Source organism: Echinops telfairi, unplaced genomic scaffold (assembly GCF_000313985.2).
Source record: "Echinops telfairi isolate 266 unplaced genomic scaffold, ASM31398v2 ScPeMD7_7458;HRSCAF=8496, whole genome shotgun sequence".
In the NCBI taxonomy this organism is placed as follows: Eukaryota; Metazoa; Chordata; class Mammalia; order Afrosoricida; family Tenrecidae; genus Echinops; species Echinops telfairi.
The window spans coordinates 24,635,435-24,641,434 of record NW_022111358.1 but is presented as its reverse complement, the minus strand read 5'-3'; positions in this window follow the sequence as shown (position 1 = coordinate 24,641,434).

The window sequence follows — 6,000 nt, the reverse complement described above, 5'->3', positions numbered from 1 at the left end:
AACAGAAAGGTGGGTGAAGGGAGACATCGGACAGTGTAAGATATGACAAAATAATAATTTATAAATTATCAAGGGTTTATGAGGGAGGGGGGAACGGGGAGGAGAGGAAAAAATGAGGTGATACCAAGGGCTCAAGCAGAAAGCAAGTGTTTTGAGAATGATGGCAACAAATGTACAAATATGCTTGACACAATGGATGTATATATGGATTGTGATAAGAGTTGTATGAGCCTTCAGTATGATTAAATTTTTAAAAATGGTTTTTAAACATAATAACCATGTCTTAAAATTTAAATTCTTTGTACCCAGTTTTCAAAAGGCTACGGATGGCAAATACAGCCCAAAATCCATTTATAGAGTACTAACATAGATTCAGCATCCATTGAACTCTTTCTGATCATTAACCAAGGATGTAGCTAATCATGCCCTCAGGTAGAATGTCTAAGAAAATAGACTACCTCCAGCTCTCTCTGGCCAACCTGGGAAGGGCAGTCTCTCTTAGGGGCTTTGCCTGGGTGTCTCTTTGATGGAGATCATCACCCCGGCTGCCTTAGTTGGAAGGCCCTGGACCAATCTTTTAAGTTCTTCTATTAATGTACGTGCTCCAATCACAGTCCCGTTTCTGCTTCCATGATCCCACCTCCAGTTGTGATGTATTGATCTGCCACCAATCGTGGTTTTGTGACAGTTTTTTCTGCCTTCTATGCCTTTTAAAGCCTTGTACCTCAATAAACCTTTTGGCGCCATTTTGACCTCATGCTAATAGGGACTCCTTCATCTGGAAGATGTGCCTACTATGTCTGTCAGGGGAGAGCCTCCCCCCCCCCAAAAATCATGGGTCCGGTAGGTGCAACTGTACAGTTAAGATATATACAAAGATTATAATAAAGTCATAGAAAATTGGGAATGAGAGTCAAATAATGGAGTCAGACACATTTCATGGTAGCATGCTCACCTCCTGGATGGGCATGATCTCACCAGCCAGGTCCACACACAGCATGGGCCGAGAGGGCAGGAGAGCAAGGGGAGGTGGAACAATTTATTGCTAACCAAGGCTTATAGCTACTGAGGGCATGGTTACAGGTAACCACACATCACAGGAAGGGGCTGTGCAATAGGCATAAGCATAACAGGAAGAGGATGAGCTAGGGGTGTACACATGATGAACTAGAGATACACATGTGACAAGATCGGCAGACCCTCGATTCATGATCCAGGTCACCCTTGAGTGGGCTTGACCTTCCTGAGCTCTCCTTCAGGGAAACAATCTACTACTATCCTTATCAGAAGGGAGTGGGCCCTACTTGTTGTGAGATAAACACTCGTGTCTGCTTGCTCTGGATGGCTGGTAACCCTTAGGGAGAGTAACCTCTGACCTACTTCTGTTGACCTCCAAGTGTATAGTCATTCACCATGTGTAGCAAGCAGCTAGGTTTGGCATGTATTTGGGGGAGACAATTTGGGGGAAACCTTTGTTTCCCACATATGTCATTGGTTGTTCTTGTCTCTTTAAAGACCTAATAAATGTTCTCTGTAAATTATATTTGAGAAAGTGCCTCTTTTGTACCCTAAAACATCTCAAACTGGAAAAGAACTCAAATTTCAATCAAGAGTAGAATGGGTAGATAAGCTGTGGCTATCCAATGGAATACTATTGGACAGAAGAATCCGTGCATTTGAATTGTGGTGCTGGGGAAGAATATTGAAAGTCTCATGGGCTGCCAAAAGACAAACCCATCGGTGTTGGAAGAAATAAGACCAGAATGTCCCTTAGCGGCAAGGATGGCAAGGCTTCATCTCACAGACTTTGGACATACTGTCAGGAGAGACCAGTCCCTGGAGAAGGACAGCCTGTCTGGTAAAGTGGAGGGGCGGCCAGAAAGAGGACGGCCCTCCATGAAAGGTTTGTTGCCAGAAAGGGAGGCAAGAGAAGAGGCTGTGCCGAGCCGTTGATCTGCATTTAGAAGGTCTTACTCGATCCCAGAGATCACCCGAGAGACATTTCAGCTTGTCAGAAACTGGCTAGCAACTTCGAAGTTCAGAGTACATTTTTTTTTCCCTTAAAAGGATACAATGGTGCCTTTTCATCAGTGTTGTCAGGATTCATAAGGCAGCTCATATTTAGGTGCCAGGTCCTTGGTAGAGGAGACTTGATGGCATAGTGCTTATGCCTTGGACTGCTAACCATGAGGTTGGCAGTTCAAAACCACCAGTCGCTCCTCCGGAGAAAAAAAAAATGAGGCTTTCTATTTCTGAAAGAGTTATAGTCCCCAAAATAAATAGATGGATGGATAGATAAATAATAAATAAATAAAGAGTTTACAGTCTCAGAAATCCACGGGACCAGTCCTAAAGGGTCACTATGAGTCAGCATAGACACAATTACAGTGTATTTTTTTAGATCCATGATATTCTCAATACTGGAAATTTCTAGAACAACTTGTGAAAAGCATCAATGCGTACGTGAGGAGAGGGAAATCTTAGCAGACACAAGGCTCCACCTTCATGTCCATGCCTGGTTGTGCCTCCTCTAGGTTTGCACCAGAGACGCTTTCTCAGGATCGGAGCGGACAACAGGACAGCCTGGGTGTGTGGGAGTGTTCTGAAGAGGCTATGGGTCTTTGTCAATTGGCAGGCGGGCGGGGAGATGACGGCACTGATAGAGGTCAGGCTCCTCAAAGGCACCTTCCTCTCCACCCTGAGGTCCAATTTGGCTGTGAATGACTTCTCTCTCTTTCTCAGAGGCTCTCGTGTTTTTGTTTCGTGGTAACAAGCCCCCCGTGAGAAGTCTATCTCACATCACAGCCCAGTACACACACACATCCGCAGACTGAAGCAAGAGGCTGAAGAAACAAGCTGAGCCTTACGCACTGCCGGTGCAGGCTGTTAGGTATCAAGTCAGCCATTTTCAGACACAGCTTACCAAGTCTTCCTTCCTCGTCCATCTGATTCTGGAAACTGCTAAAACCCTTTTCTCATCGTTGATCACTTAACCCGCCATGACTGGCGGACGGTGGCTGTGCCTGCCTCGCATTGGTCACCACTGAACCCAGGTCTCCTCGTGTAAGGTAAGAATTTTCCTACTGGACCAATGCCCCTACGTGGACACAGTAGGGTTCTCTATCACTTTTGTTTGTTTGTTTTTCAAGCTGTTCAGTTTACTAAATTGATTCCATAACTTGCTGCAATCCCAAGGAACAGCGTGTACAGTCCCTGGCCTAGGCGGTGAGAAGCTTCCCCTTTGGCTCCAGCTTCTCTGAGGCCCTCTCTAGCCCTCCTCCACAGTTCCCATCCCTTTCGGTTCAGGAGGGATCCTCTCTCCTCTCCACACAACAGTCTGCACCAGCCCCTCCGACTTTTATTCTGGTGAAGTGTGCCTCAGCAGGAGTGCCCATGGGCATCAACTTGATCTGACTCACAAGACAAAGGAGAACTACCTCACAGGGAGTTCAAGGTTGGATTCTTTATGGTAAGGAGCCCTGGTGGTGTAGTGCTTACACGTTGAGGCTGCTAACCTCAACAGTTCGAAACCACTAGCCACCCTGTGGGAGAAAGACGAGGCTTTCTAATTCCATAAAGAGTTATAGTCTCTGAAGCCCACAAGAACAGCTCTACCCTGCCCCATAGGGTCCCTAGGAGTCAGAATCGACTGGATGTGAGTGAGTGAGTGAGTGATTCAAACCACCAACCTTTCAGTTGGCAGCCAAGCGCTTAACCTCTGCACCACTTGGGCTCTTTCTGAAGAGACCCTGGGGATCTCATTTGGGGGTGAAAGCCAGCAGTGTGTTGTCCCTGAGAGTCACCAGCAGAGGGCAGTACGCAGGGGCCCTATGACCTCACTCCTGTGTAGATGGCTTATCTTTGGGTTGTCTCTTGCTGGGGAGGGGAGGCTGAGTAGACAAGCAGCGATTCGTGTATGATTTTAGAGTTGTCTGATTCTTGCTTTCAGTCCTATCTAGTAAATCCTCCCAGGTAGGAACTGAGAGGTCAGCCTACTCCCTCACTCCTCACTCTGAATTGTCAAGATTCGAAAACTTTATTTCCCCAAGAACTCTTCAACCCAGCGCCCAACTCTGGATTTAGGCCCGCCATCCAATTGAGGTCTTCTTTGCCTCTCCCCTGACCGCCCCAACCACTGCCCGACCTGCTTCCCTGTCTGTACACTTTCCCATTAGTCAAAAGGCACATTTTCTTCGACCACCACCCTCCCAAGTCACGCGTCTTCAAACCCCTCTATGGACAAGATTGTTTGACACAGTGTACAAGACCTCTCTGATCATCTGCAGCCCCACCGCTCTGCTGCTGCGGGCCCTACGAATCAAGGCCTCCCGCATTACTTCCCAACACCTTGAAATGGATCGGTGTTCCCCTGTTTATCCCACACCCACATTCCTGCTTGTCCTACTCACTACACATTCCATTCATCCATTCTGACTTAACTCTCAAGACTGAACTCCGATCAGCTCCTTCTAGAAACCTTCTCGGCCTCCCCTGCTAGGCTGCAACACCCACTCTCAGCTGCATGAGGTCACACTCCTCAGAGGACAGACATCATGCTTGGTAAAGCGGAGGGGCAGTGAAACAGGAAGGCCCTGATGAGATGGACTGACCCCGGGGCTGCACCCACAGGCTCAAGCTTAAGCCCACTGATGAGGACGGCGCAGGGACTGGCAGGGTTTTGTTCCGTTGCGCACATTGCGCACAGGGTCGGTGGCAACTAACATCAACCTATCGCCCCCCGCCCCCCTCAGACCCCCCTGCAGAATCGAACACATTGCATTCTGACTGTCTTTTCATCTGGGTATCCTCTAGACAGTAATCTCCTTGATGACAAGGCCGAGAATGAGTCCGCCCCCACCTCCATTAGTCCCTCAGCAGAGACCATCTTCCTCCTGCCAGAGGGATATGCTACAACAAATGGGCTAAAAATACGACCTGAAGCATGTCCATGCATTGCTTAAATACCTGCCCAGGCTTCCTCTTTCCTCTCAGATGAAAAGAAAAGTCCTACACTGAGCTCCACTGAACCCTGGTGGCGTAAGTGCTTACGTGCTGGGCTGCTAACCACACGGTCAGCAGTTTGAAACCAGCAACCGCTCTTCAGGAGGAAGAGTGACTGTCTCTGAAACCCCCAAGGGCAGCTTTGCTTTGTCCTAGAGCAGCGGTTCTCAACCTTCCTAATGCCACAACCCTTTCATACAGTTCCTCATGTGATGGTGATTTTTGTTGCTACTTGATTTTCCATAAAATAATTTTTGTTGCTACTCGATCACTCTCATTTTGCTACTGTTATCAATCAGGTGACCCCTGCGAAAGGGTCGTTCGACCCCCACAGGAGTTGTGACCCATAGGTTGAGAGCCACTGTGCTATAGGGTCACCGCCTTGAGTCTTGGATGCTTACCTGCAGTGACCCATCGAGACTTGGTCTCCATCACCCTCTCTGGCCTCATGGTTGGCCACTCCCTGTCTCTCACCACCCCGCCCCCTTCCCAGCATGCAACAGGTTCGCTCCATTGCCAGTGCTCATTGTCCTGAACGTACCACACTCCCCGTCACCTTCAGGCTTTACACAGGCTTTCGCCTCCATTTGGAGCACCCTTCGTGCCACCCCCACCCCCCAATTTCCCTTCCTCAGATTGGTCTTTTTCCTTATCAACATAAAGCCACTTCTTCCAGGAAGCTCTCCTGACCTCTCTCCTCTCCCCACCTCTATGTCTGTGCTGACGTCATTGTGGATTCCCCATCGGAGTAGTACTGATTGAATTCATTGTCAATGGCTTGCTTCGATCCCATCGAAACAGAAACCATGCTGGTCCTATTCGCTCTTCCATCCCTAGTGCCCAGAACAAACTAGGCATCCCAGTGACATCCCATAAAGCAAGAGGTCAATCGTGGCTCCCAAGCTCCTTTTATCTGGAGCCATCCGGGGTGATCTGAACGGCTGGGAGGAGAACCACAGGAGAGGACACGAGACCATTCCCAAGGCCGGCCTCCAAATG